The sequence below is a fragment of the Corvus hawaiiensis genome, chromosome 12, assembly GCF_020740725.1.
Source record: "Corvus hawaiiensis isolate bCorHaw1 chromosome 12, bCorHaw1.pri.cur, whole genome shotgun sequence".
In the NCBI taxonomy this organism is placed as follows: Eukaryota; Metazoa; Chordata; class Aves; order Passeriformes; family Corvidae; genus Corvus; species Corvus hawaiiensis.
Window position 1 is genome coordinate 1,946,106 of NC_063224.1, and position 19,504 is coordinate 1,965,609.

The 19,504-nt window shown below is 51.9% G+C and overlaps 1 protein-coding gene across 1 annotated transcript in view; it reads right to left on the bottom strand.

The window, feature by feature from the left end:
• ZNF469 (zinc finger protein 469) overlaps nt 1-19,504 on the bottom strand; it is a 182,133-nt gene that overhangs the window by 144,400 nt on the left and 18,229 nt on the right. Inside the window, exon 3 of the mRNA XM_048316851.1 lies at nt 8,636-8,689. The gene's annotated coding sequence lies outside the window, so the exon portion shown is untranslated. The remainder of the gene's footprint in view (nt 1-8,635; nt 8,690-19,504) is intronic.

The following is a 19,504-nucleotide window of genomic DNA, read 5'->3' on the forward strand; positions in this document are numbered from 1 at the left end:
TTTGTAAAACGTGATTCCCCACCTTGATAATTAAAAAGATATTGTAATAAAAGTCTTCAGTCCTCATGTGCTGCGCATTTGCTCCCATCTGATTTTTATCCGAGCGGGGGGATTATAGGAACATGGAATTACTGGTGCAGCCTTTGCGTGCAGGCACAATGGCAGCGACATAATTCTGCTGTGGCAAGAAATTCAGAGCTCTGAGGCCTCAGCAGCCCACCATGGGTCAGTCCTGCACCCAGCAGCACCAGCTGGGCTTCCCAGCAGGGAATATCCCAAGATCCTGGCACCTGCCTTGGTCAGAACAGCGGGATCAGCGCTGCCTTCCCGCTTTGGGGTCAACAGCAGGCTCAGAGCAAAGACCTTTGGAATCAATCATCAGGAGAAGCAGAGGTGCAGCACCAGCCCTTCCCACCCTGCTTTGCCAATGCCCAGGATCTTCCTGCCCGGCTTCCCAGAGAAAAATGGGAAGCGACTCGACTCGGACTGAAGAGTGTGCACACCAAGTCACTTTCCCTGGCTCAAGGGGGAACAGAAGGAAAACTCCCTCCCAGACATTTCCAGGCTAAATCCGACACTCTGCCTGAGCAGCCTCTTGTTCTCTTGGCATCATCTTGGGGCACAGCACCGGCATTCCCAGGGGTTTTTCCTTCTGACAGAGATTCCACCAGCCCCACTCGCAGCCACTCTCTGGGAAAACCCTGCAGATTCCCCAGAGCTGGTTCAGGTTCAGCTCCTCTGCAAGGCCGGAGCTTCCACAGGATGATTTGGGTTGGAAGGACCCAGCCCTCGGAATGGGAATTTCCATGATTCCACTTCTCAAAAGAAAGGTTTGATTGTTTCCCCCACCAAGGTGGGGCTGTGAGCAGAGGAGCATCCACAAGGTTCAGTCTGGAATCTCCATCCTCAGAGCCAGGAACTGATGCTGGAATTGTGCTGGAAGCAAAACAGGACCAACCACGGGGAAACGGCACCGATTACAACCCAGATCCCACAGAATTTTGGGATAATTTGGGTTGGAAGGGACATTAAAGGTCATCCAGGCCCACCCTCAACAGCAAGATCCTAAAGCCGTTGGACAGGACCCGGCTCTCCAGGCTCATCCACATGGACATCATCTCTGGTTTATGCAATTCCAGTCCCCTCCTGATTGCCCTTGGCTGGATCCAAGCACGGGATCTCAGCCCCTGGAATGAGTGCAAAGGGAGCCCGAGCACAAAATAGAAATCCTTCATCCAAACACACCCCCCTTCCTAAACAGCAGGCAAACACACCCAGGGCGAGCAGGGCCCACGCTGGCTGTTTATTTAACACACATTCCTCCACCTCGGGACAGGCTCCATCCATCCCAATGGAAAACACTCCCAAATCCCAGGGAAAAATCAGGCAGGCTCTGCTCTCCTGCAGCAGGGAGGAGGCACCAGCAAAGCAGGGTTAAAAACCTCATAAAAAGATTTAAGTCTTCCCAGATTAATTATTTTTAAGCATGTTTGGAAAACAAGCACTGCCCCAAATCAAGTGAATTCCCAGCACGGGTTCTCCTACAATTCCAAAGGATATTAATTTGCAGGTGCATTTATTCTAGACCAGCCTAAAAGCACCACAACCTTTCCAACCCACCTACGGGCCCAGAATGAAGTTGATTTCTCCACATCTCCCCATCCCTAGAACACCCTGGAGCAGATAAGAGCTCCAGGCTGGATAACTTCATCCGGATAAATCCCTGGAGAAAGAACCAAACTCAGACCATGCAAAGAGTAGCCAAGGGTAAAAGGTGATAACAGATGGAGAGAGAACAGCACGAGGACCATCACTGCCACAGGCTGCAGGGTTGGAATGGATGACCTTGGAGGTCTTTCCCAACCTTGAGGATTCCATGGATGAGGAATGGGATTTATTATCCCCAGCCAGTGAAATGATGGAGGCAACTGGGCTGTGCTGGGAGGCTGTGAGCAGAGAGAAGACACAGGTTTGGAATCTGCAAAGTCTCTGGCAAGAAGAGGATTTGAACCTCACAGAGCAGCTCCCACAGTCCCACTGCAGTGACAAACAATGATGGGGAAAACCCAAACCAACACCACCCAGAAATGCAAATATTAATGGTGAATTTTCTCTTTTGGGGCCATTCTGAAATAGGGATCTACACCTCAAACCTCCAGTTCCTGGCACGTGAGCTCAGTGCATACAGAGCACTGCAATCTGTGCCAGCTGGAGCATGAAAGTAAAAAAGAAAATTGAATTATTAGGCTTTTCTCCTTATTAGAATTAAAAAAAAAAAAAATTATCCCATACCAAAAAAAAAAAAAAAAAAAAAAAAAAAAAAAAAAAAAATCTCATTTACATAATTTAAAGTTACATAATTGTAAGGCCACAAAAACCTTTAGAGCCGTTGTGCCCCAGAGAGGAAAACAACCACAAACAACAACCCGTGCACACGGGTCAGGCTGAATTCCTGATCCACACTCCCAAACCCGTGAGGAGTTTGGGCCGGGACCGCAGCTCCCAGCCCTGTCAGCACACGAGAGGGCACTGTTCTGTAGTGCTGTGCTCCTGCCAGCAAATCCCTGCGCTCAGCCTAAGCAGCCCGAGCCGCTCTGGAGAATCCCAGGTGGAGCCAGAGACAGATGGAATCGGCATCCTCAACACCTTCCAGGAGATCCTTCCCTTCTTCCCTGCAGGGAATGCAGCTCATCAAGGCGCTTATCTTGCCCCACTTACCAAAGGTCTCCTTTTTCAGAGCAAGGGGTTTATTTTTTTGCTGAGGGTATAAATCAGGTGTGCTGGAGACTCCACGGGGAATAAAAACCTTCAGGAGACTCCCAGGTCCAACCCAGAGGGAGGATTCATTCCAATTCAGCCCCGTATTTAAGGTTTAAACAAATGGATCCAAAAACGCAGCGTTGCAAGAGAGGAGCTGACTCACGACAAGGTTTTTTGCTGGGGGCACCTGCACTGCATAAATCAGGTGTGAGGGAGACTTCACAGAGAACAAAAACCTCCAAAAGATGCCCAGGTCCAACCCAGGAGGGAGAATTCATTCCAATTCAGCCCAGTATTTAAGGTTTAAATAAACTGATGCCAAAATTCAGCACTACAAGAGAGGAGCTGACTTAGGACAAGTTTTTCTTGCTGAGCTGCACTGCATAAATCAGGCGTGCTGGAGACTCCACAGGGAATAAAAACCTTCAGGAGACTCCCAGGTCCAGCCCAGGAGGGAGGATTCATTCCAATTCAGCCCCGTATTTAAGTTTTAATAAACTGATCCAAAAACTCAGATTGAATCCACCGGGCAAGTAACCGGTTGGAAATTCAAGTGACACTCCAGGGCCTCCAATTTGTGATTCCAAGAGGTGCCAACGCCTCAGGATGCAGGAGGGGCAGATGGGACAGCAGAAGGGTTCTGGCCACAAATTAACCAGCAGGCATAAGAGAGCTCCCAAGTCCCACAGAGCTGAAGCCACCCCGGACTAAACCCCGCTGAAATCTGCTCCTTTCAGCAACTCCAGATCCACCTCGTGCCACCACAGGCTGGGCATTGCTCTTGTGCCCAGCCTGCCACACTTGTCAGCCGCATTTCTGCCACCTCCTCTGCCCTCTGAGCCCAAAATCCTGGTGTTCCCCACATCCTCCCTGCTCCTGCAGCTCCCCCAGGCTCGGGGAGCAGCGCAGGGGGTTTTTTATTTCAAGCACACTCAGCCCCTCCTGCCCAGCCCCACTCTCAGCTCCTGTGCTGTCCCTGCTGCACGCGCTGACAGATGCCACATTCCTGCTGCTGTGGATTCCTGGGGAAGCACAGGCACACTGCAACAGTTGGAAGGCAGGAAATTGCTCTATTTGGGATAAAAAGAAACGTCTGCACAGCTCCTCCGAGGACAGCAATGCTCCCACTGAGGCACTGGGCCTCCAGATCCCATTTCCTGCCCCCCAGAGCAGATTTCGCTCCCATTAAAGCTTTTCAAATCTTGAAGCTAAGTGGCCAAAACATTTTCCAGTCCGGTCATCCTGGCTGCTCTTTGGAGGCTTTTCCCTCTTCCGGGGCTGGATGTGATTTGGAATTGGGCACCCTGAGCCCACTGTGGCAGCCTGTCACTGCCATCCTGGGGGGGGACCACTGCTCTGCCATCCCTGTGGCCACAGGCAGCTCAGGACATCCCCAGGAACTCCTCAGCCACTTTTTGCTTTTCCAGGACATCCCCAGGAACTGCTTTGCCCCAAAAGGAGCTTCACAGCAGAATAAACCTTGGGATTAAATCCCTCCTGCAAGTTCCAAGCTGATGGTCCTGGGGAGGCTTCTCCCAACTTCCAGAACCTGGAGATGCTGCCAGGCCAGCAGAGCTGTGTCCCCAAGGCCTGGAACACCAATCCTTTGTCCTCAGGCAGCCTGAGAACGTCCTGAGCTCCTCCCAGGATTCAGGAGCTCATCCCACGTGCTGCACCGAGGGATATCCATGGCTCCCCTGCCAGAGGGTGGCTCTGGAGTCGTTCCATGCTCAGCTGTGTCTCACAGGGATCTCAGAACACCAGCTCAGCTCTCCGTGCCCTGAGCCTCACGCACACAGCGCTGACTTTTCACAGCGCTCTGCTCCTCCCGTGGCCAAGAAAGGCCAGAGCAGATGAATCCCAACAATCCTGATCCATGATGGACATTGTTCACATTCCAGGGGACACCCAGAGGTGTTTCCTTTCCAGCTCAATCAACAACAACAACAAAAGGGAGAACATGATTTACCTGCTCTCAGAGGCACTTCACCTCTGCTCTGGAAGCAACTCAACAACTCAGCTCATTAATATGATAATATTTATGGTTTAGGATATTTATTTAAGGTTTATGATACTAGAAGCAAAATGGGATTGGACTGAAAGGCAGCACAGACACGGCACAGCCCGGGGGAAAATGGGATTCCAGGGAGCACGGAATCACCGGGATCAATCTGCCAGCACTGGATTAGAACAAGAACTCATCACCAGTCACCCAGCTGACATGGAAATATTTTTTTCCCTGGTTTTGCTACACAAAATCTGAACTGTTTTCTCTCCCAAAATGATTTATTTTGGGAAGTGAATAAGTGGGGTTTAACAAGGGGGATTTATCACGACCCTCAGCCTCTGTCCCATCAGAGCTGTCTGTTCTGACAGAACTCTGCACATGCCAAATGGAGCAGTACCTATGGAGATGTCTGGAGAGAAATCAGGGAGGAAAGGAAGGGAAAGTTTCCTTCTCCTTAAAATCCATTGCCCATTTCAGAGCTCCCAGAGCAAGGCACCAACCTGCCCTCAGCTTCAAACAGTCATAATACAAAGACACCTAAAAACATCCAACAACCAACTACTGTCCTTGACTAGTCTTTCCTCTAAATATCATTTTGGGATGTTTAATGAGAGAAAACTCGTTAGAGTAACGAGCATCATCAGCTCCAAGAGCTTCACTCCCTTGAAGGACACACCAGGGACAGGGGAGGCAGCACCTCCTGGTGGGACACTCCAGCCAGCAAGGACCTTCCTGTGGCTCCAGGTGTCAATCTCCTGTAAATCCCCAGGAACAACGGTCCTTTCCTCTGAAATACAGGAGGATTTCCAAGTGTATTTCTTCACAAAGCTGCGAGTCCTGCAGGGACAGTGAACTCATCAGTGCTGATCTCCTGCACCCCCCCCAACAATCCCATTTCCCCCACTCACCTGGCTCCATAAAACCCCAAAACCACATCAAGTCCTAAAATTAAAGCTTCTTGAGGTCCTGCCTGAGCACCCCTCCCATGCAGGCCTGGTTTGAGGAGCACCAGGGGACAGCAAATCCTCTGTGGCACCTCCATCACAAGCCCTGGGCTGTGGCCAAGGCACGGCGTGCTGGGGTTTCGCTTCCAGCTCGGATTCTCACTCTATCTTATCCTTTTGTTTCCAAAGTTTTCTCTCTCAAAACGATCCCAGTGCATAAATACCAAGGCACTCCATTAATTTCAGGCTTTTTCAGAAATGCACTACATTAAGAGCTTTCCAATCTCTTGCTCTCTTTTTTTTTTTTTTCCCCCTTTTTTAATATTAACTTCCACTTTTTGACAGCCTTCGGAAAAGGCATTTAGGACCAATCCCCCACGGTTTGGTGAGGGACACGAGGCTTCCCTTCACACCCATCCCAGCACCCCACTGACCTTTCCCTGCCCTGCTGGGAGCTCATCCTGCCCTTCCCAAAGGCTTTATCCCCGTGGCAGTGCCATTGGGAGCGCCCTCCTGCCTCAATGCCAGCTCCAGCTGCATCCAAGCCCATCTGATGTCCATGGGCTGAGCTTGCCAAGGCTCCCAGAGCACACGGCACAGCTCCCTGAGCCACCACCCTGCGCTTCCGAGCCAAGGTGGAGCTGTGCAGAGCTCCAGCAGCAGGGATTTTATCAGGACCTGGGCTTGCTGATGAGGGGACGGAACAAGAGCAGGCCAAGCTCATGGAGCCCAAGCACCAACCTCCGAATTCCTGAGAGCTCCCTGATGAGGAATATTTTTATTTCAGATGTCTCGGCCAGTTTTGAATCCCTTTGGCGTGGCTTCAGCCCGTAAAACGCTGATTGTTCTCCTCAGATACACGGCCAGCCCTCCAGAAAAACATCCGGCTTTATTCCAGCTACCTTTGTCAAGCAAATCCTTCAAGGATGAGGCAACTTTTGCTTGACCTCCATTTCAAAAGCATCCACCAGAGCCCACATTTATCTCCAGAACCACAACTGGAACCGTTTATTAGGGCTTTCTGCTCCCCTGCAGGAAAACGGAGCCATCAAGGGATGCTTTACTCAGCTGTGAAGTCCAATCTGAGCATTAAAGCCACAGCTGCTTTTCCAAGGAGAGAAGCAGGAAAACACAGAATTATCCATCAGTGCAGGGCACTGGGAGCAGAGAATTTAGGACCAACCATCACTCAGGAGCAGCTCTCCAGGAGCACAGGCATTAAGTGGGAATTGCTAAATAAAGTCCTCACATTTCCCTAACAAAGAAGCCTTGGCTCCTTTAGGCAAATCCAGCTCTTAGGCCGAGTCATAACAATCCATGAGCTGACTCAGAGCCTTCCAGCAATTCCTGCAGCTCCGAGGAACGGGCTGAGCAGGCAAATCCCCATCACCACAGAGAGAAACGAGTCACTCCAGCGAGTCAGGGCTACCAGTGCCACCCCAGTACTCAACCCAGCCCAGCTGCTTTCATTCCCACCCAGCCTCAACCATCAAAGGCTCTGACAAAACCCGACTCTTCCCCACTTTCTTGCCCACCCAACAGCTATAAACAGCCAGCGAGCCTCTCCGCTGAGTAATGGGAACAGAATCTGCTCCGTGGCCACGCGAGCGCTCGCCGGCGGCTCTCTGGTGGATTTGGCCTCGCGCGAACGTGCAACGTGATGTGATTTCCCACAAATGTTCCTGCCAGCGGGATTCTGCGCTCATCCCGAGCGGCTGGGGAATAAACAAAGGAGCGAAAAACACCAGTGAAGCAGAGCAGCGGGTTCAGGATGGAAAAATATCCGCGGAAGATGAGCCCGAGCACGTGATGGGAGCGGGGCCGACACATGGGATCGGTTTTCCCATGTTGGGAAAGAGGGAGAATTGGCCTTGATTCCCTCTCCACTTTTGCAACTTGGTTTAGAAGAGGAAACAGAGGTAACAACTCATAAACCAATAAAATCCCATCTGAAAGCCATCCCAGAAATGGGTCAAGCACTTCCCAGTTTGCCTCGGGCCCTGCAGTGCCGGCGCATGCCAGAACTCCAACGTGATGGAACGGGCGGGGGGCTCAGGCTGACAGGAGCACAAAAGGATTTCAGCCACAGTGATGGCTCGGGTCACACACGGGGCTGCTCCTCCTGACAGGCTCCATCTGGGATCAGGAACAGCTGGGAAGAGGATTGAGTTACACAGGCACGGGCAGAGCGCAACCGGAGCGGCGGAGACAGCCAGGTGCTCATCCGGCCCTCCCCACGTGCTCCAGGATAAAGATCCCAGCTTTTCCAAGGCCTCCACGAACCTCGAGTCACTCTGCACAGCAATATCCCTGTTTCTATGGGCCCTCACCACAGAATCCAGGAGCAACTGGGAATAAAGATCCTGGATTTTCCAAGGCCTCCACGAACCACTCAATTCTCTCTGCACAACAATATCCCCGTTTCTAAGGGCCCTCCCCACGTGCTCCAGAATAAAGATCCCGGATTTTCCAAGGCCTGCATGAACCTCGAGTCACTCTGCACAACATCATCCCTGTTTCCAAGGGTCTTCACCACATGCCCTGGAAACAACTGGAATAAAAATCCCAGGTTTTCCGAGGCCTCCGTGAACCACTCGATTCACCCTGCACAACAACATCCTCATTCCCAAAGGCCCTCACCACGTGCTCTGGGAACAACCAGGAATAAAAATCCGAGGTTTTCCAAGGCCTCCATGAACCTCGATCCACTCTGCACAACACTCTCCCCATTTCCAAAGGCCACATCACCTCTTCCTGCAATTAAAATCTGGGATGCCAGTGGGAGGTGAGCAAAATACGGAGCCCAGACCTCCAAAAGTAAAATTAAAACTCAAGCACAGCGCAACCATTCCAGCATGAAAACCTTGGGAAGTGGCATTCCATGGGAAAACAGCCCAGAAATGCAACGAAAGAAACGCAGTACCTGGTGCAGGTGCTCAGGAGGTGAATTCCCACAGCGTGGAGTCAATAATCCTGCCTGGAAAAAGAGAGAAGGAAAATGAATATTCTGTTAAAATTCAAAATAAAGATCTTCTCTAATTGAGTAAAAGAATGAACTCGTTAAAGCTGTCAACGCTTCAGCAGATTTATTTATTGAGTAAAATTATTTATTAAGTAAAATATTCACTATTTATTAAGTAGTAGAGACTTTGGGTTTGTATTTTTCTTCACAGCAGGAACTTCTTTCTGATATTAATAACAATAATTTAACATAATATTGTAATTAATAATTGTTAATAATTATTAATGATCATGCTTCCTTTTATTCTCCAAAAATAGCTCATTCTAACAAATAAAACACTTGGAAGAAAAATCTGGAAGAGTCTTGAAGGAATTCTATTATGTGGAAGTTACTTGAACAAGGTTCTTGATCAGCTGATTCCTTCAGGCACCACATCAGGGAATTTTTTGGGAATACAAATATTAGGAATGGCCACACATCCCATTTACTCCACAGAACTCTGGAAAAACCTTCAGGAAAGACCCTTTTGTTTTAATTTTCTCAGTTTAAAAAAGTAAAATAAAGAGTTAAACACCTAAAATTTCAGGATGCAGTTGGCCTCAATGATCTTAAAGGGTTTTTTCTGATCTAAATGATTCCATAATTCCATGATTGTCGTTCCCAGTGTTCTCCATAGGCACTGATGGCTTAGCAGCCAACCAGCTTCATCAGAGCAGCAAGAAAAAGACACAAAATCCAAATAAATCCTTATCCATGAGAGCCACCTTTGTCTTTGCCTGCCTCTGAAGTGAGGGGACACATCCCTGGAAGTGTTCCAGGCCAGGCTGGAGCACCCTGGGATGGTGGAAGGTGTCCCAGGGCAGGGCTGGCACTGGAGGACGTTTAAGGTCCCTTCCCACCCAGCGCCACAGCTATTGGGAAACGAGCCAGAACCCCCCTCCATTCCTTCATTTATTACAAACCCCTGATTTTTTGGGAGCAACTCCTGATTTCTGAGTGCTCAGGGCTGGCAGAGCTGCAAATCCTTTGGACTCCCAGCATCCATGGGGGAATCCCCAACCGGCCTTTGCTCCACGCCCACTCAGGGAACACCGAGGGAAGGGCAGCTCCCACCGGGATCACGAACACATCCAGAGGGGAAAGGGCCTCCCTGGCCCCGATGGCCACCAGGGAATTCCCTGTCCGAGCACCCATGGCAAAGCTGTTGCACAATAAACAGCACAAAGCATCCCATGAAATCCCGGGCAGGGCTTGGAATTCTACAAGGAATGCTCGGGATATAAATATTTATGAGGGTTGATGAACTGCAGCCCTGCACTAATGAGAGCAAGGCTGGAGAAATGGGCCCGGACTGTCCTTTGCCCAAAAGGAGGAAGATTGGAACGTAAATATTCCGGCTCTGTGAGACAATTCCTGCTCCGTGGCAGGGCCAGCACACGTGGCACATCAAAAGCAGGGAATCTTTTCCAGGAGCTGCAGAGGGAACTCAGGCAACCCTTGGCCAGCAGTGCCCAGGTGTGCAGATGTCACCAGAACACCTGAACTGGGCCAATCCTGAGCACAGCTGGGATTTCAACCCCATTTCCCTTGGTTTGGATGTTGTCCAAGATACAAACAGGGAGGAAAAGCCTTTTGGGAAGGGGAGATGGCAACCAGGGACTGCAGGAGGGGAGCAAAGGGAATCCTCCTGCCCTGGGGTCAGCAGGGGAAGGAGGGCATTCTTCGCTTTGTTCTGCTCAGGTGAGACCCCAAAGGAGCTCCAGCTCTGGGAATTCCAGCATCGGGATGTGGAGCTGCTGGAGTGAGTCCAGAGGAGGCCACGGAGCTGCTCGGAGGGCTGGAGCCCCTCTGGAGCCAGGCTGGGAGAGCTGGGGGTGCTCACTTGGAGAAGAGAAGGATCCAAGGAGAGCTCAGAGCCCCTTCCAGGGCCTAAAGGGCTCCAGGAGAGCTGCAGAGGGACTGGGGACAAGGCATGGAGGGACAGGACACAGGGAATGGCTTCCCAGTGCCAGAGGGCAGGGATGGATGGGATATTGGGAAGGAATTGTTCCCTGGGAGGGTGGGCAGGCCCTGGCACAGGGTGCCCAGAGCAGCTGTGGCTGCCCCTGGATCCCTGGCAGTGCCCAAGGCCAGGCTGGACAGGGCTTGGAGCAGCCTGGGATGGTGGAAAGCTGGGAATCCTCATGGCAGGGGTTGGACTTGAGGACCTTCAGAGATCCCTTCCCACCCACCCCATTCCATGATTCAGCCATTGGGGATCCCCTGATCAAGCCCACAACGAGTCCCATGCCTGATTTTTCATCCCAGTTCAGGATGAGGAGGTGGCACCTTCAGGAATGCAAACCCCCAAGGCTCTGGAAGTGCTGGGAGACTCCCGAGTGCAGGAATTCCACCTGTGGAGCAGCACCGACCCTCAGCTCCTTCCCAGAGAGCCCCTCCTGCAAACTCACAGTGGGGGACTCTTGCAGACATCCTGCTCTTCCCAGCCTGTCAAATGTTATTCCAGGAATTCCATCAATTCCATAATTTCCCATGGCATTACCTCCCCCCTGCAAAAACAATCCAGATAAGAAATGTCTGCCTTGAACACGTGGGGACTTCAAAGAGGAAAAGCTGCTTCTCCCAGCAAATATCTGCTCCAGCTCCTGCCTCCAGAGCCTTCCAGGTGCCTGATAAATCCATGGATTCTCCCAGCCATTCCTAGCTGGATGATAAGCTCCTCCTGAACTCCTCCAAAAGGATCAAGGAGGGAGATTAGGAAAAAACAACCCAACCATGTGGCAGCAGGTCTGGCCACGACAGCTTTCCAAGGAAATCAAAGCTCCGCGCACATTCCACACCCTCTGGATCCACTCTGGGAACAGATAAAAGCCACATTGTAGCCGAGGCTCCACCTCAAGCGCTCCAGCGGAATCTAGGTCAGCGTGATCCCCTGGGAATGCTGGGATGAGCCCGGGGCGCTCCCGGAGGCATTTTGGACCAAGGCAGTGGTTTTATGCAGCAGCTGGCAGCCACCACCTCCTGCAGCTCCGTCCTCTCCCGAAGCCTCCACGAGCCAAGAGTTACACTTGGAAAGGCTTGGAAAAACAAGGCAGTGCCCTTATCCAAAGGGAAAGCAGAGCAACGGGATTATCCTTGGTACCAGCGCTTCCCAGCCGGCATTCCCAACACCCCAGGGCTCCTCTCCTCGCAGGTGGGGACATTCCAGCCCCTCCAGGTCCCACAGGCGGCCGCAGATCCAGGAGCCACCAGCTGTGCTCGCACCATCCCTATTTAAAACAGGGAAGCAGGCACGGGAAGTTTTCCATGGCGCTCAATTTAAGCAGGGCCATATTTGCTGGCTGGAAGTGAAGCTTTTCATCCCACGTTTTTTTGGGATTAGGGCTCAGGACATGGTTCCTCTTGGCTGCATGGAAGGAACTTGATGTTTTCTGCCCAAACAGTCCACGGGGACTGGGATTAATTCCAACAATATTTGGTGGAACAGAATCCCAGGTCCAGCGTGATCCCTCGGCTGCCTCCAGAGGGATGAAGGGAGGCAGAGTGGTGGGAGGGGGAGCCTTTCCTATCCAAAACCCTCATGTTTTGACTCCATTCCATTCAAAAAAGGGAAGAATCCCAACGCCAAAGGAACAAGCCCTCAGCCTCCGAGGTCTTGTTTTCATTCCTGTGTGGAACTCAACCATTCCGGGTTTGGACAAAGCACAGATTCTGTTTTCTGGGCACTTCTAACTTTCCCTCCACCACCATTCCCATTCCAAGGCACAGGTGGAGCTCCCAGCAGGAGGGATTGCAGAGCCAGGAAGGCTTTTACTCCCTCCCTGGCCCTGCCCAAGGGATGCATTACCTGTTTTCCATAGGGATATAAACCCCTCTGATTCTAAATTCCCGAATTTCAACCTCTCTAAAGACAAAATAATCCCAGGATAACCTGCCCTCTCTCCCTGCAGCTTCACCTTAAAAACCGGGATCCAGCTCCATCCCACTGAGTTTCCCAGCCCTCCTCCCTCTCCCAGGGCCAGAGTTTTTTTGGGGTGGATTTGGGAAGCTGCAGGTTTGGACCCTGGGGAGGTCCTGCTTGTGCCACAGCACCTGCGAGACCTGGGGCAGACAGAGGCAGGAAGATGGGGATGGGGAGGGAAGAGAAGGACATTATTCCCTGATTTTACCAGTTCTGTGGCAGCCAGGAGTGTAAATTTGTAAATTCTGCTATTTCAGCGTGGCTTTTAAATCCCTCCAGGAATGGGAGCTTCACCGCTGCCCTGGACAGCTGTGCCAGCCTGGCCAACCCTTCTGGGCAAGGATTTATCCCAAAATCCAACCTAAACCTCTCCCCTGGCACAACTTGGAGCAGGTTCCTCTTGTCCTGTCCTTTGTTCCCTGAGAGAAGAGCCCAACTTGGGAAGTTTTACCTCATGTGAGCAAGAAAAATCCTGAAGGACAAACCCAGCCCCAGAACGTGGCTGCATCCACATTCCCATCCTGTACTTAGCAAACTTCTCCCCATTTGCATCATTCCATGCCCATTTTCCTGGATTTATTACACGTATCTCGGATCCAGGATCTTCTCCAGAGCTTCAGTCTCCCTGGATGAGCCGTTTATCTCCAAACCCAAATAAAGCACATTTTTAGGCATGGGAAAGATGCACTTTGAGTGAACAGCTGGAATTCACGAGCCAGTAAAACTTCCAATGACCTTTTCTGTAGTTCTGGGCATTAAAGGGAGCATCAAACTCCCCTTTTTTTGTTGGAATGGCAGAACGGGGTGAATGGAGCACAGTTATGGTATCAAGTGATGCATTTCAGGTTCGCTGTCAAACAACCAGAAATAAAAACCCCCTTTTCTCTTGGAGAGCCTTTTACAGACTGATAACCAGCATAATTAAGATTTTAACTGGGCTGCCCACAAAGGAACAGCATTCCAACCGTCCCCTGCCTCCTTCCCAGCTCAAAAGGCTTTGCAGGGAGCAGCAGGGGAGAAGGAGGAACCATTAAAATCCCATTTCAACAGAATCCTTGTGTTTCTCAGAGCAAGGCCATTAAAAGATGCACTGATACCTCCAGGACTGGGTTCCCCCATTTGGGGGAAGCGGGATGGTCGTTTATCAGGGCTGTGCTGCAACCTGATCCCAAATAAAACCCATTTATTTCCACATTTCCTCTCCCTGAGCCCAGGATGCCGAGCCAGCTGTGCTGCAGATGTGCTGCTCCTGCCCCCCTGGCAGTGCCCATCGTGCCCTGAGCACCATCCCGGGCTTTTGGGGAGTCTTCCTGCACATCCCACGGGAAATTTAGTCTCAGCAGAGACAAATGGAGCTCAGCAGCCGTTTGGAAAAGCTGCCAGGACTTGGATCCACAAGGGATCCGCCAGGTCCTGCTCCAGCCCATCCTTCCAGCTCTTAATTCTCCACTTCCATTCCTCTCCTTGAGATCCCCAAGCACTCCAGGTGTGAACAAATTCACTTTTCAGCTGCCAGTGAAGGCACTGCACCCTCCCAGACAAGGATGCAGTAAAATCCTGGACTCCATTTCACTCCAGAACACCCAGCCCAGGGATGCCACCGTGAGCAGGGACATCGCCCTTCCCTCAGGGACAGGATTCCCAAATCTCTGCCCCCAGCCAGGCCCGGCCCCTCTCCAGCAGCAAAATCCTTCACCAAACATAGGATTTTTACTTTTTCCCCCCCTCAAAAGATTGTTCTATTTTCAGTGGAGAAGGAAATGGGAGCCCCGGGATAAAGGAGCAGAATTTTCCAGTAAGGAAAACAAACCAACGCAGCCATTCCCACTTCCCGAAGCAGGTTCCAACCATGGACAACCATCGCGGCACCAGCTCCTGCCTCCCCCCTTCCTCCCACGGCTCCCACGAAAACCAGCAGCTCCCCATCCCAGTGTCCTGCAGCGCTAATTCCCAAACCAGCGCCCTCTTCCCAGCTCCTCCTCCAGCAGCAGCAGCCCCTGGAGGACCAGGAAAGCAATTCCTGAGAACACAGATTTTTGGGGGTTTTTACCCCCCTAGGAAACCCCTCCCTTCCCCCCCAGGAAAAGGACAGCTACAAGCACTTGCTGCAGAGGTTCAAGAGTGCAGCCAGAAGTTCCAGGAACCCTAAAGCAGGTTTTTAAAGCTCTTCAAACGCTCAACAGGTGAAGGCAAGCCCACAACCGAGTCAGAGGTTCTCAAAGAAAGAAAAGAAATTAAAAAGAAATTTAGGAAGCCCAAGCTCAGCTACTCCCTCATCCTAGAACTATCCAGACCCTGTGGACACTTAAAAGGAACTTTAAGGCTCTCCAGGTATCCAGTTGGGCAGGACGGATTTATCTGGGAGAAGTCTGCAGCTCAGCCCCTATTTCCAGATTCCACCCGATCCAGGAGACACCCAGGGAAGCGGGATCGGGGCTTCCCTGCGCCCCCTGCCAAGGAGGAAACGCAGACAGAGAAACTCCAAGCACGGATTCGGTGTTCCACACCCCCTCTCCTCCTCCCCGTCCCTTTGGGACAATTCCCTTTGGAACAGAAAGCCCAGGTCCAGGACAGCCTGGAAAGGATCCCTGGGAAGGCACGCGGCCGTCTTTCCCTAATTAGCCCCAAAGTGGCGGCACCTGTGCAGCCCGGGGTTAATTACTTAATTGGCTGGGCGGGGCCGGGCGCTGATGATCCCGAGTGATTCCAGCTGGGAGCAGAGGACGCTCAGCTGGGGAAGGAGAGCAAAGAGCGACTTGCAAACAAAAGGGAGGAAAATCGTTCCGGCATCGCCTCCAAAGCCCGTTAAATCTACGGAAATCTCGCAGGCAGCTTCCCAAGATTTTGGCTCAGCCCCAGCCGCTGCTTTTCCTCCACAATTCACAAGGACTTCGCTCCGGGGGGAACACAAAACCCTTTTGTTCCCCTTTTCCAGATGCGAGGAGCAGGGAAAGCTGGAGTAGGTCACGGTGGCAGAGCCTGGGATGGGGCCGCTCCTGCTCCCCCCAAAAATTCCAGCGTGGATGGGAGGCATCCAACCAAACCCAACCAACCAAACCCATCCGTGTCCGGAGAGCAAGAAGGGTCTGAACTCGTTTTTTTTAATTGCAAAAACAATAAAAAAGAGGCTTTTTAGTGGCAGAAAACAGAGTCTTTCCAAAGCAGAGACACCCCAAAATTCAGATTTCGGGGACGCTGCTCAGGCTGAGCTCACGGGGCACAAGGAGAGGAATAAAAGAGGAAAACAGCAAAATCCAGCCCAATAAAAGCCAAATGTCCATCACAGCCACCTGCCAACACCCAAAATTGATAAAAAAGGGGATTAGGAGAAATAACAGCCGTACCTTGGGGTGCCAGCGGAGCGCAGGGATGAGGTTTGGGGAGAAATGGAGGGGAAAACAGACCCAAGCAGGGAACAGCCCGTGAAGCAGGAATGGTTTCCATATCCTGAGCATTCCCAGCCCCAGGGCTGAGGGGCTGGCTCCAAACGCTGCTCCGAGGAGAAGAAGCAGGACGAGCTTTGCATCCCAGACAGCTCCAATCCCTCCTAACTCCGAGCAGGAGCACAACCGAGCCCAAGGCACAGCTCAACCTCCCTCCCGCACATCCCGGGAAATCCCAACCCATTCCATTCCACCAACCCCAACTTTGGGGACAGAGAGACCTCACTGACCTGCCGAGCTCCGGGGCCGCTGCTCACGAAGGGAAGGACAGCGCTGGGAAATGCCCAGGGTTCCAAAAGAGGTGACAAAATTTCCATGGCACCTCATCCCCAAAATCCAGGGGGTCACCAAGACCTCTGCAGCCCCCCAGGAGGAGGGAGCTCATCCTCCCGTTCCCTAACTGTCCCTACAAGCTCCAAAGTGAGGAATAAAGGGCAGCGCCTACACCCCACGCTGCCCCCGGCACTTCTGGGTGGGTTCAGTCCCACTGCCAGGTGGGGAAAATGGGATGGGCGGGGCATTCCCATCCCACTGATCCCCTCCAGCTGCTCCTGGGCACTGATGGCCCCACCTGGGCAGCGCTGAGGGCCTGGAGGGCGCCTGGCAGCTCCCATCCCTGTGGATCCCTCTCCTCAGAGTCCTTCCAGGACCTGTTCTCCCTGGCTGTTCTCTCCATGGATGAATTCCTCCCTCGTCCTTCCTCAGGGAGCCGCAGCAGCTCCAGGGACGCTCAGGTCCCGCCTCGTGCTGAGCCCAGCCTGGGCAGGGATCAGCCTTGCACAGAGAATCCCCTGGAGCCTGGTGCTCATTGGAATTATCCCGTTTTCCAGGGGCTTCTGTGGGTTTTCTCCAAAATAAGGGGGAAAGGATCATCCCATCCCACGCCCTGCCAGGTCAGGGACACCTTCCACTATCCCAGGTGGCTCCAGCCTGGCCTTGGACACCTCCAGGGATGGGGAAGCCACAGCTTCTCCAGGAAATCCATTCCAGGACCTCACCACTTTCACAGGGAACAATTCCTTCCCAATATCCCATCCATCCCTGCCCTCTGGCAGTGGGAAGCCATTCCAGCTGTCAAATCCCCGTTTTTCTCCCCACAGCCCCCCTATCCCTGCACCTCACTCCCCTTTGCCGACCACGCCTTTGTCTCTGGATTTGTTGTGTCCTTCCCAACTCTCCAAAAAGAGTCTGATTTTTTTCCACTTGGAATTTATTTCCAGCCCTGCCATTCCTTTCATCCAAGCAGGCAGCAAACATTTAAGGATATTTTTATTCCCCGAGCAGCCAGGCTGTGGAATTGTAGAATTCCAGACTGGTTTGGGTTGGAAAGGACCTTAAAACTCATCCCATTGCACGGGCAGGGACACCTTCCACTAGATCAGGCTGCTCCAAGCCCTGTCCTTGAAATAAATCGGGAGTAAAGTCGCTGAAATCCAGGAATTTAATGGGGATAAAAGTAGCACCACTCATTCCAGCAGGGAATGTTCCTGTGGATTGTCCCAGCTGAAGTCTTCACCTTACAGGGAACTTGAGCTCATCATTTTTGTGCTGGAGGCTGACTGGACTCTGCAAAACCTGCCAAAACTGAGGGAAATGGCATTTCCAGTATCCACAGGTTTGTCTGGAATATTGCTGGATAAAGTTCCAAAACACAACCTGCTCTGCAACAGAAACTGTGGAGAAAACATTCCAAAGACAGGAAATACAATTTTTGTTTATGGGTGAACAGCTCCACCTCCCAGGGACAGTGCCACGGGTTGTGCTGATCGAGTGACAAGAATTCCAAGGGAATTCCATGGTAAAAGGCAAGAATCAGGCAGGTTTTCTGCAGCCAAACCATCCCGCTCCCAACTTTTCAGCAGTGTCCTCAACCTGCCAGCCCGGCTGCCTCCTTGGAGAATTCCCAGAGGGAACGATGCCAGCCTGGTGTTCCTGTCACGAGGGTTTCCCTTGGATCAGCTGTGGCAAAATTGAAAGGAAGAGAGGAGAAAGTTGAGCTGGAAGAGCAGGAGGAAGAGGAGGAGAAAAGGTTTTTTCAGGCACCAGGGATTTTCCAAGCTCCAAAAGAGCTCTGCCCATCCAAATCCCGGTGTCTTCTCCCACTCCATCCCAGTTTAAACTCCTGGGAAGTGCCCTGGGTGCTCTGCCTCGTTCCCCCTCTCTTTTCCAGGTGCAAATCACTCCGTGGAATGACAAAGCTCTGGCACGGATCCACCTCTCCCTCCACACTTGGGAACAGCCAGGGAATCCATCAGCAGTGGCAGCCTGGAGAGAAAACACCCTGCTGGAAATTTGGGAAGGAGGAGAAGTGGGATATCAGTAATTGGTGTGGATTTCTCGGGCTCTGGGGCCTGCAGAGGTGTGAAAACAACGAACAGAAAGGGAGGAGCTCTGTGATGTGAGAGCGGAATGGGGCTGGGGGACATTTCCAATTCCATCTGCCCTTGGATAAAGACAGATAATGAAATACCTCTGGAATGGGGAAGAATATTTCCAATGTGATGGAAAAGCTGTTAGCAGGGGGCAGCAGCTCCAGGGGTTTTATCTCCCTCGCCAGGACAAAGGTTCATTAATCATCTGGCACTGTTTGATGCACCCAATCTTATCTTCCCAAAGCTCCCTGAGCTCCCCTTCCAGGACATCCTGGAGCAGCACTGGAATATTGATTCCTATTGTTGCATCCATGTTCTTCTCTGGAATTCTTATTTAGGGGAATGGGAACACGGGTGTGGCTTTGCCCCAAAATGCAGCCACCGGCAGAGCATTTGGGATAAGGGCTGGAAAATCCTTTTAATGATGAGGAAAAAATCATTGAATCATGGAATGGGGGGGAAGGGACCTTAAAGCTCACCCCATCCCACCCCTGCCACAGGCAGGGACACCTTCCACTATCCCAGGTGCTCCCAGCCCATCCAGCCTGGCCTTGGGCACTGCCAGGGATGAGGAATCCACAGATTTCTGGGCACCCAGTTAAAATCCAGGAGCTGCAGGAAGGTGGGATGCAAGGCCACGAGTGGGAGCGAAGCCAGAACTGCCCCAAATCCCTTCTCTCTTGGGAAGGTGCTGCCAGACCTTTGGAGAACACAGCTGGTGGAGACCCTGATTGTTCCTTAGCTCTGGAAAAATGGGAATATTCATCTGCCTCTCCTGGCTCAGCCGATGAGATTCCCCAGCCATCAGCTGTTGGTTTTTATAATTTTTTCTGAATCTCTTGGCAAGAGTTTTCCTTCCCTGACATCTTAAACAGGGGCTGTGCTCGTGCCTGGGTTGGGAACAAGCAGAGGAAACTGATTTTGAGGAATCTCAGCCGGGGAAAGCCCAAATCCCGATTTCCCATCAACCAAGCAAGCACTGGCTGACACCACAGAGGAGCTGCTGAGCTCTGGGCTCAGCTTAACCTCTGTAAAACCACCCTGACAGCACTCC